Here is a 13056-nt window from a genome sequence, read left to right as displayed (position 1 = left end):
TCCAGTTCAATGTATGTTTGATTATCCGAACAATTTGATTATCCTAACTACCCTAGGTCCCAATTAGTTTGGATAATTGACTCTCTATTGCACCTTTATGTTTTCCATGGTTTGTTTTGCAATGTAGTTTGATCTGGTTGGCATTGCCTTAAAAAACATAGTGAGCTGAATAATGTTTTAAGCAATATACAGAAGTCTAGAAGAGGCAGGCATATACCTTTCGTGGTGAAGAAGAATGGTCTATTGACCATGTCCTCCAGGGCTGACAGATATTAACCCCCCCCCCCCCAAATGACTGAGGAATCATGTTTGAAGAAGGTAGAATGCTGCTTAACTGCTTAATGTTAGGCTCTTATCTGCCTTAGTCACACAGTCAGAAATCTCCATCACATCCCTCTTTGTATATTCCAGGAGGTGCATTTAAGTCATTACAACCCCATGCACTATGAGAGAATCCCAATGATAATTGCTATTTAAGTACTTGAGGAATTCAGTGCCTGTGTGATCTGGTGAATCTTAGCTCCAGATAAGTGACTGATTTTCACTTTTTCCATACACAGCCTGGTGAGTAGTGTATCTGTATGTCTCACTATGGAGTTACCTGTGACTAGAATATTAGGATGTATGAATGGTTGTCTTATGGCCATATATCTGAGACAGTGTGACCTTGGTTACTATGTGATGTGGTCAGATTTGCATGTGCTGCAGGCTTGGAATGCTGCTGGTGATGCTTAATGCCCTTGTTATGTTTCAGAGGTCTTTGAGGATCGGGCAGGTTAAGCTTTAGAATCTCTGCATATGATGGTTTATGTGTTTTATGTGAGTTGTGAGAGGTGTGCTGTGAGCTGACAATTCTTGCATCAGTGATGTCAATGTGTGAACCTTTAGCCTTCAGTGCCATTAAATAAATACATCTATCACATACTGTGTTGTGTTGTTCCAGTAGTACATAGTCATTGGACAGCAGAAGACAATTCATACATTGCCTCAGGATACCCATCTCCATCAGGCTGGCTACAGAAATTGCTGGAGAATGCTTTTTATTTGTCAGATACGTGGGGGGGGTAGGTGGGGAAGTAGTTTGGGTGGATAATGAGACTGGAGAGTAGTAATGCCTGCCTGGATAGAAGTCTGAGATGACCTCTTATAAAGCGGTGATTCATTTTCTAGGGCTAGAAGGGACACTATTCTAGTTCCTGCTGCAGAGCTGTCTTACCTGTGTTTGGCACAGCTGAATGAAGCCATCAATTCAGAATATTAAATTCTGTTTGATTCAAGCAAGGCTTCCTATGTAAAAATCTGTTGTGGACAGTACCCACTGTTAAGCAAAACACATAGTGGCTGCACTCAGAGCAGATTGTAGGATATGAGGAGAGTAAACCAATTTAAAAAAACTTAAAACTAGAGGCAATGGAGCTCTGCAACACAGGCTACAGTGAGTCTAAACTATGAGTCTGTGGGCTTAGCTGGGCTAGAATTTTGAGCAACTGTAGCTATTTCTATAGGGGCAGAGATCACAACACTCCCACTATTATAAATTAAACTATAAGACTGGCATCAGACTAAGCAGAATATGCATGCACAGTTACTGTTATAATTAAAGAGGCAAAGAGGCAGGAATTGTGAAATAAATGCTTATGAAACTGTTTGGAGCACAGATCCTGCAGCAAAACATAATATTTTCCACTATAGCAAATCAGATTACAGACTATAGCATCAGACCAAGCTGAAATCACAGGAAAATCACTTATCTTAAAAACAGAGCGAAAATGCCAAAAATTCAAAACTAAACACATCTGAAGAAACTAAGGAAAGCACAAAGATTTTATACAAGGGTAAAGCATCTTTGTTATAGAGAAGGAGTTTTTGAATTTATATTTAATTGGTTATATGTTGTTAAGAAGAGATTTAATAACATTGTTTAAACGTTATAATAAAGTTGAGTAAGTTCCTCCATAGGTGTGTGTTTTGCTCAGCATATGATAGGAACCCAGAGCAACTCCATTAAGGACTTAGTTGTGCAATTATTTATTTATTTATTTATTTTTCATGGGATTGGTAGGCTTTGGAATGCTTTGCTGGTGAATGTACGGAAGGCAGAAAGGTTAGTTACATTCAAGAAGATGATAGACAATTGGTTCAAATAAAAGTGTGCAATTCAGATATTAATATTTGCAAACTTTTGAACCATAAATAATATTTGCACTTAGTTTGTTTAAATTCTATTAGAATATTGTGCATACCTGGTATGCTAACAACAGGCTTAAACTAAATGCTAAAAAGTGCAACATAGTCACATTCGGTAAACCATCCCTCTAGCAGTATATAAAATAAACAATGACTCACTCCAAAATGAGAAGGTTGTTAGAGACCTTGGTACCTGGGTTGACAATTCCCTCTCCTATGATCATTATGCAATGACAGTACTCAGAATGTCCTTCTACATAATGTTGCTGATAACCAAGGGAAAATCTTCTAGAGAGCCAAAGAGGTCGTTGCTTCATTATATTCAGCTTCGATTAGGTCAGTAATTTAATACAATGCTCCCTTTGGAATGCACCTCACTAGACATATAAAACAACCACAGATACCTCAGATGTTTCTAACTAGGAAGATAACTGACTGAAAAACTCTATGGTACAATGAGTGATCTGTGCCTTCCCTTCTGACCGATTAGGGATCCAGTAGTCTAGGGTGCTTTGTATCTTCACAAATTGAATAGTTTCACAAATACCAGTACATGGGATCTAAATCTTCCCCAGCAGATAAATAGAACAAGGAGGAAAGATAAGTTAATTATGGGTCTATATTATCTTATCGAAAAGGCATCCATCGAATGCCTTTTCATCGACCCATAAAAAGCGAAGTGCCATTTCAGTGAATGGCCACATCAGCAATCTCTTTCCCTGGGAAAGAAATCACTAGCCCTAACAAGAAGTACACATCACTTTAAATATTACAAAGTGGGGGACTTCGCTGTTCACTGAAGTGGTACTTTGCTTATTACGGGTCGATGAAAAGGCGTTTGATGGAACGCCTTTTCAATAAGATAATACAGACCGTTCATTACATTTTGACTTCTCCACCTCTGGAAAAGACTCCCATTGCAAATTAAGCAGTGTGATATATTAACTTCCTTTAAAAATAGAATTGACAATTGGATGGGTATTCATAAATTCACTGCCTGACCTTATTGTCCTGATCCTCCTCTAGAAAGGACATTCAGTCTGAGGGTGGGTACTGGGAATTTATAAATGGTCCTGATACTCAATTGCCTCATATTACTTATGATTTTTTTTATAATGACATATACCAAATATTATCATTCATACCAAGTAACAAATGGTTCTACTTCATATTCTTCCTTCAATAACCTCTGTGGCTCTGCCCATTCTGTCATTGCATTTCTTTCCATTTGTGGTGAAATTGTTCTCTAATCCATATTACATAAGCACTCCAATAACAGGTTGAACTTCACTTTCCTCCCATGATGGCACCCTGGCATTTCTATTGCTTACCATCATGATGAACAGTTTGGCAGAAATATTTGCCATGTGTGTGGGCATATAGAGGCAGGCCAACAATGGCTGTTACAACTGTCATTCAAACAACCATGTAAATTACCATATGCTGATGCATACCCAAGGCATGTATACCTTATTCCATGAAGAATTATATGACAAAAATGAATATACACTGCAATGGTACATGATTTTGTGCATTGACAGTGATAACATATCCTGCATGGTGGCACAAAGGCAATGTGCATTCTATGGCCTGGGAACAACCAGGAAGAAAGGCAGCTGATACATCATTGTATCAGACACTGGATTTGGCCAGTACCTGTGCCACAGACAGTGAAGTGAGGTCCAAAGTTAGTAATGGTGTTGATAACACCATGTCTACTTATCCCTCTTGCCGAGTGTCCGAGTGGTGTTGTGTGCTCCCTAAGTACGTGCTTTACTGAGGCATATGTATAATATTTAATGTGATTTCTCCTGTAGATACTGGATATGCTATTATCTGCAATGCTTAGTCTACTGCTGTTTGTGTTTCCTTGCTTGAAACTTTGTTTCTGAGTGTTCTAGCATTTTTTGTTTCTACCTAATCAGTCATGCCTATAGCTGCAATCAGTTATTCTCAGTTGTACTTGCTATTGCACTAGTTGCTATAATTTGATGTCCTGCTTGTGATTGTTTCAAGTCTAGAATAGTTCTGTATCTATTCAGGTGTATACAACGTATTTGCCTTGCACAATTATGGTATCCATTTAGCCGCTAGAAAAAAAAAAGTGCTTGTTATTTTACTCTTAATGCTATTATACCTTTATGGTACCTATCACTAGTCATTTTTGGCACAGTTTTATAGACGTTTTGATATTTCTAGTCTTTTATATATTGTTGTACTCCTAGCTTATTATATATTACTGCATCAATGCATTGGTTTCAGACCAGGTAGATATGTTTTATGCATTTAACACAGGGTGTTGTATAAGCTGTTTTTTTACTTGTCCTCTGTCTTCTTGTCTTCACTCTGTGGTACTCCTGGCTATACCTAAGTTTCATCTGTGTCTGTTTTTTACATTTCCAGCCCCCCCCCCCCCAAGACATCACTTCAGCATTATACCTGGCCAGAATCCAGCTGATTTGTGACCAATGCTAAAGAGGGACCTGTGCATTTTAAAGTGAATAAAAGTCACCAATACTGCAATCTAAGTATGTTTATAACAAATGGTCAAGCTAATTTGTCAGTATAAATTGTACACTTTGTTGGTGAGCATGCCACCAGAGTCGCCTTGCAGGCAAACCCTTCCATACCCCATGACTTTAGTTCCTCCCCTTAACTTTAGTTTCCCCCTTAACTCTGTCTCTTTTAGATTAATGCCTGAACCTAAACCGCCCCTTTTGTCTCTACAAAGCTATCTAAAATCACTACAATTTCTTTTTCTGTCTGTTGACCACTTGTAAAGTCATCACACTAATTGGGCAGAGACAAATAGATGTTTTAACTCCATCGACCAACTCATTGTGAAACTAAAAGCTAACAAAAACAAAAAGATGGCACGAGACCGAGCTTCATATGATAATGGGTTAGCATATCCTAACCCCCCTTTATCACAAAATGGACTGGCTACTACGAGTATTCTTAATATTACCATTGACACTCCTAACTTACAAGAAACTGGACACGAATCAAATCGTAGTACAGTAAACACAAATTACAACGATCATAATTCTTATCCAGATGATAATACATGGGCAGGACGGCTCAGAAATGGTAAAATTAAAAACAACTATGGGGGACATGTAAACAAACCTCATTCTAGTGACTCTTTTCCTTGTGATGAACAGTCTAACTCTAGAACAGGCGCTATACCTAAGCGACCCTACAATAATAATCAAAGGTTTCAGAACCAAAAAAACAAGTACCACCCACAGAACCAAACAATGAGGTGAACGACTTCACTAATGGACCGACCATCGTCCAGAACAAAGCAAAGACTTTAATATCTACAATTTTTCATGTGTCGACATTGACCATAACTTAGTCGAACTCTTAGCAAAAGGACAAACGTTTGTCCCTAGTAGACACATGAACTTAGTTCAAAACATCAAAGATTTAAAGTTTTTTGTTAGAAAACTTAACCTCAACCTATCACTAGGTGACCTCATACACCCTAAAAGTGATTATTATGTAGCAAGTGAATACAACCCACCCTTGCACCCTACGTTAAGCACTTTTGAATCTATTATGGAACTTGATTTACGTTACTTACATAACAGTACTAGCAAACTCTTCAATAGAGATCCGAGACGCAACAACATATCTAAAGACGAATCAATGGCATTAACTTCTTTTCAATCTTTAGGAATCAGAACCATAAAACCTGACAAAGGTGTCGGTTTAGTGGTTTTTGACAATTACGATTACATCAATAGAGTTGAATCCATTTTAGAGAATGACACTTATGTTGAGGCTTCACTTAATGAAGTCAATGTTGCGTATGGCAAGATCAGAGGCTATTTTAGCGATTTATTTATTGATGGATTTATTGATATTGATACATACCATTATATATCTACTAGTTGGCCAAAGATTCCTGTCTTATTCGCAACACCTAAAATTCATAAAAATACAATTAATCCACCATTGAGACCACTGATTGATGGACGAGCATCTATTACCTATGCTGGAGCAAAAGTTGTAGATAATATTTTGAAAAAATATCTAGCAACAGAAACACAAGTCTGTAAAGACTCGTGGACATTTTTGGCTAATATCAATGATATAAAATATGAAGACAATACTAATTTTTTAACAATAGATGTCATTAATTTATATACATCTATACCTCATACAGAAGGAATCGAGTGGTTCAATTTATTTCTGGTTAGTAAGGGGGCATCACCCAATGAGATATTCACTGTTACGACTTTACTTGACATCATTCTAACGAACAACTACTTTATATTTAATAAGAAACTGTATTTGCAGAAATGTGGTGTAGCGATGGGCTCACCATGTGGAGCCAGTTTCGCAAACACAGTAATGGTCTACTGGGAATCTAATTTCATCTTTAAAAACAAAGAACTGACCAAATATATTAAATATTACACTCGATTCCTTGATGACATCTTCATTTTATATGATGGGTCTCAAGATTTAGCCACAAAATTTCTACAACACTTGAACAACACCACTCACTTTTTTAAATTTACTTCAGACTTCCAGGAGTTATCCATTAATTACTTGGATGTGAACTTGTGTAAGGATGTGACTAGTAAACAATATACTGCTAAAATACATAGAAAGGACACATTCTGTAATTCTTACCTGCACTACACAAGTTCACACCCTTATTCACAAAAGAAATCTATAATAAAGGGACAGTTAATCAGAGCATGTCTACCCTTTACAGCGATTTTTTAAGCGAATGTAAATTCTTAACTACTTTATTTCTAGAGAGAGGCTACCCCTCTGAGTTTATTATGGACATCGTTAATGAAGTGAGAACTAAAAGAGAAAACTGTATTATAGAACCCATTTTAGGGGCAAAAAATAACACACTTGACGATGCTACAAGATTTCAAACAACAAACGAAAAGAGTCCCCCCATTAACAACTTGGAGATCAGCATTAATTTTAATTTCATAAATAATAACAATAAAGATATTATATTTAATAAAAATAAAAATAACAGTACTAACAATGAGAATGATAATAACAAATACCAACTTAGTTACATCACAACATTTAATATTGATAGTAATGTTTTCAAGAATATATTATACAAAAATTGGACACTTATCCAACAGGACAACAACATTAATTTTAAACTACCTGAACACCCCATTATTGTGTTCAGAAAAGGTCAAAGCATCAAGAATATTCTTGAAACAAGAAAAACTAGTAACTACAACTATCATATAGGTATGTTACCTTGCAACAGCTGCAACATGTGTAAACACATACTAAGCGGTGAATATGTTACTATTAACAATAACAAATACAAGATAAAATTCAAACTTAACTGTAACTCAAAACTTATAGTCTATGTAGCAACCTGTACACTATGTACTGCGTTCTACATAGGAAAAACTGAACGCCGCCTAAAAGACAGAGTTTATGAACATGTATATGCCATTGCAAATAACAAAATGGAAAATGCACTAGCAAAGCATACAAATTCAAATTTTGGACACAATTTTAAATTTACAGCAATTGACCAAGTTGTAACTGACATCAGAGGGGGACCATACAACTTATTATTAGAAGAACATGAACTTACTTGGCAATGGCTAACCAATGCCTTTATAAAACCAGGGTTGAACGAACACTGTAACATTGCATGTCTACTAAAATTGAGAAGTTTACTTAGATGAAATTAATTAGCTCTTTGTACATTATGGTTAGTCTCTTTTAGAAAACATTATAAATAGAAAACATTATAAATAAAACATATAAACACATATTTAAACAAACATTTAATAAACATAAATAATATATATAAGTTATTATTTATGAATTTATTTCATATAACCCTTATTTCAATTAATTCTTCTTTCAATAGTATTTGGTACACAATTTTAATTTTTAATTTTTTGTAAAAAACTTTTCCTAAAACTGGACTTTTATTATTATGGATTGCTACATATAATGTTCTTTATACATAGACATATTTTCTTATTTACCATGCATAACATATTCACTTCAACCATGAGACCATGTAGTTTATGCTTACTGTCTCCTTGTTTATTCTTTTTGGTGATGTACACATACACATAAGGTAACCACATGTGTACTATTCATATGAACATTTTAGGTGGTTCTATTAGGTAATGATGCTATTGCACACTTTCATTGTATGCTTTAGTTTGTAGCAATATGATATACACTCTTCATTTATTGTACAATCTTTTAGTATAGTAATATTATTGTATTTTTATAATGAAATACCTAGTTGTTTCTAACTTGTATCTAGTTACTTTAAAATTTGTTAAAAACTGTTATTTCAATTAGAAGCTTTGATATATATGAATGTCTTTTTAAATTCGTGATTGAGTCTAAGTAAGGAAATGACGTTTTATTATAAATGAAGTACTTTGCTTTTTATCTTTGTCTGAAGAAGTTGCTCTATTTAGAGTGACGAAAAGCGCTTTACATTACTTTATTAAATCTCTGATTTATCATACGCTGCTGGTTCTCTGTCGGAGTTTGTTTAACTCTACAGTTTGTTTCTTTTGCCGTTGTTTGTTTCTTAAACCCTTCCATACCCCATGACTTTAGTTCCTCCCCTTAACTTTAGTTTCCCCCTTAACTCTGTCTCTTTTAGATTAATGCCTGAACCTAAACCGCCCCTTTTGTCTCTACAAAGCTATCTAAAATCACTACAATTTCTTTTTCTGTCTGTTGACCACTTGTAAAGTCATCACACTAATTGGGCAGAGACAAATTGTGACATGATACAGTGCAAAGTGCTTTAACATCAGTACCTAACTCTTATATTTTTATGTAACATTTACCTTAGCGGAAGTAGTGCAACCTCCAACCTAATTCAAGGTGGCTGTTTGTTCCTTTGTTTCACTCACTGCAGGCATGCCATTTAGCTGGTGTTATAATATAATAATAATAATTTTCCCACCCTTGAACATGTTATTTCCTGGGTCTCCCACAGCATATCCTACGAAAATGTCATTCTTGGAGATGTTGACATAGACTGGTCCAAACTAACAACTGACTCCCCACAACTTAGTATTAACCTACATGGATTTCACCAACTTGTCACATCCCTTACATGTATACAGAAATCTTCTCCTACCAATCCAGTCCTAGATTGGATTCTTACTAACACACCGACACTCTACCACAATCCCTCTACTTTACCTGACACCTTATGCGATCATCTTCCAACCCACATCAATGCTGACATTATGATTTTTTTGTTATCTTTTCTAAAGTTATCATTAACTATGTTCACCTTTATTGCAGGTTAAGCCACTTGACTTTATGTGAAAACTGTGGTGATTACAGCTGCAGTGTTTTTGGGGCTCCCTGATATTATAGATGATGGAAATGGTTGACCATTTTCTTCATCTTCTTCACAGCTGCTATACCATACCTCTCAACCTCTTAGAGCAAGAAATCTGGACAAAGCCAGGAATAAAAGTGGGACAAAGGCCCAAAAATAAGGAAACATTTTAAATCTTGCTCTTGCAAACTTAAAAAGTTGATAGAATAGCAGATTTTGCATTAGCATGATTTTTTGAAGGGTATGAAGTCTGAAACTAAAATGTTTGTCATTATTTTCTAACTTCAATCTTTAAGGATTTGCCACTAATTTGTCAGAAAACTAAAATTTTATGAAAAAAATGGATCAAAAATATGAGGCAAAAATCTGTACAGTTGACGGGTATGTGTTATACTCAGGATTGTGTGCCCAGGTTACACTGCATTATGTTATGCAGAATGACAAGTCTTCATGGTTATATACTGGCAGGTGCCACCGCAGCTCTCCAGATGTCCATCACTTTCAGCTAATTGAAGAAGCATTCATTGATTGGGCAATATTATAGGATTTTTGGGATGGGTACCATGCATTACAGTACAGTCTCCTGTGCTCAAGAGGGGGCTTAGTGGGGCTGAAGGTTGGCATAATAGTTAAGGTGTTTACCTCACAGATGCAAACTACAGGATTTAATTCACACCTATAAAGGGAAAATGGCTAGGCTTAACATGGCCTCACAAGGGTAGCTAGCCTAGTACTTGTGTATGAAACATGCCTCCAGTGGATATCAAGTATTGCCTAATAAACATCTGTGGCAAACTTGTTGAGAATGGGGGAGGGCATTTCAATATTTTGATATTTAATTTATAGAATGTCAGAAACAGTGCCGTGGATTACCTAACCTAATATATGCTAACCAGGTTATATGCGACTATCCCTGAGTCGTTGTTAAACATTACATATCTTGAGAAACACAACCAAGTTTGCAGCTATGTCATCTTGCATTAATAAAAGTGGACATAATTTATCAGTTGTTACATATCTTCTGTTGTACATCTGGTCTATATATTTTAATAAAACTATTGAAGCAAAAGCCATAGAAAATGTTTTTCATCTATAGAAATAAAAAATAAATAAATAAATAAAAGTGATGAACTCTGAGAACAATAATGTACGCTAGAGAAGTACTGAAGTAATGATCCATTGAATGGATCATTCTGATTAGTTTTACAGAATGAACCAGGAAATGAAGGACCTATAAAAGGCAGTGGCAGGGCACCATTATTATCCCTTCTCTAACAAAAAAACTCCTTAACAAATAACTACAAAAATAATGAGTAAAATGGTGGCCTAGATGAATCTGTATCAAAGTCACTGTGTAGCGTAAGTGTTCCTGTTTGACATCTTTGCAGAAATAGGATTGGTAGTCATCTACTGGCAAAGAGAAGGTGTACTGTTCTCTATCTTAATATCACTGAGGCAGTAGTAATAAAAAATCTGGAATCCTGTCAATTTTAACTTCTTTCATCTGACAATATGTAGAAATATCACTAAATATATTAAGGACAGTTGCAGTAATAAGTAAGAGTGCTTTGCATAGCCTTTGGAGCATATTTAATAAAACAAGTTAAATGAGAACAATTAAGCTGCATAAGGTGATGAGTGACCTCAAGGTGACAGTGGTCAGGGATGTTTAATAAAGAAGAGTGCATTATGGGTTAACAAGACTTTAATAATGAAGTTAAGTAATGCATAGACCTCAGAAGAGTATAATGATCTTTGTACAGGGTTTTCGCAGTGCAAAGAGGCATTATATGACCAGGCAGATAACCCAGTTCTGTTTTTATATGTGGGAATGAAACCTACAAAAGTTCAAGTGTCTGGGTATGAGAAAGTGGGTTCTAAGTGGAGGAGAATCTGGCTGAATACATAGCAGTCACAGCACCTGCATACTTACCATGAAGTCAGTAAAAAGAACAGAAGAACCAGAAAAATCACATAAAACATACCTCTCAAGTGTACCTCATTATGAGGAACGTTTCTTATTTTGGGTCTTAAAAAGCCCATGTTCCTCGAAGTTCCACATTGAAAGGGTCTGTCACACATTCAGTATTCTGAATTTTTTTAACTGATATCCATGGTAAATAGTGATGAATCATCCTAATTTATCAAAAGAAAAGTTTAAAAGTATTAAACAGCACATTTTAACCATCTTCTGAGCTTCCTAGTTGAAGTTATTAGTAAGCTATTAGTAAATCTTCCACATTTTGCCATTTTCTTTCACATTATGAGAAGCAGTGTTCCTCATTTTGGAGATGGATGGCTGAGAGCTGTGACATAAGTATTTGTTTTTTTATTCTTCACTGACAGTCTACTGACACACACTATCTGTGATAAAGCACAAATACCAAGCCCATACCCAGAAACATTGAACTCTGCATCTGCAGGGGTAACTTCTGTGGATGTAAAGCAGTTTACAGAACAATGAGATACAAGAAAATACAGGAGCTATCAACAGAGTGAGAGTCGTGCAAAAAATACCTATATATATATATATATATATATATATATATATATATATATATATATATATATATGTAGCTATATGTTTGTGTGTGTGCATGTGTGTGTGTGTGTGTGTGTGTGTGTGTGTGTGTGTGTGTGTGTATATAAATATATATATATATATATATATATATATATATATATATATATATATATATACACACATATAACATGCACATACTGCACATATAAAAACAGAACTGGCTGATCTGTCTAGTCATATAAGTTCTCTTTGCACTGAGGTAACCCTGTACAAAGATCATTATACTCTTCTGAGGTCTATGCGTACTACTTAACTTCATTATTAAAGTCTTGTTAACCCATGATGCACTCTATTTTATTATTTAAGAATTGAACTTTTAAAACTACCTTCTTAATTATATCTCCTGCCCATGCTGGGACCCTACTTAATCACCCCCCCCCGTACCGCTCTTTACTCTCAATCTTTCTGGGCTAACCTGATTTACAAATGACAAATATATGTGTGTGTGTGTGTGTGTGTGTGTGTGTGTGTGTGTGTGTGTGTGTGTGTGTGTGTGTGTGTGTGTGTGTATATATATATATATATATATATATATTATATATACTGTGAATGGGCACAGTTGCAGCATAAATCATTCAAAATTTCAAAACAAGAACAAGTATCATTTACAAAAGCAAAAAAAAAAAAAACAGTGTATTGCCTAAGGACTTCTATTAGTAAACAACATTAAGTTGGAAAAGTGAACAGTTAACATGTAACAAAAATCCTTCGCATTTTTAACTTAACAACAATTTGTAGAATGTTAGCCTAACAAAATAAAAGGCAGAAAGAGCACAATTTTGGCTTATACTAATAAAACTTGCTTCACTAAGATCTGAATGGATATTAACCATGCAGGATGCATCAGTGTTTTGTTCTCAGTTAATGTAGTCACATCACAAAAAGAAAAAAGATATGCAATAGGACACTGCTGATAGGAGGGTGGTTAAGTGCGAATGAACCA

The sequence above is a fragment of the Protopterus annectens genome, chromosome 5.part0 (genome assembly GCF_019279795.1).
Source record: "Protopterus annectens isolate FY-2018-M chromosome 5.part0, PAN1.0, whole genome shotgun sequence".
Lineage (NCBI taxonomy): Eukaryota > Metazoa > Chordata > Ceratodontiformes > Protopteridae > Protopterus > Protopterus annectens.
The sequence above is the reverse complement of the archived record's forward strand: the minus strand, read 5'-3'. Positions refer to the sequence as shown.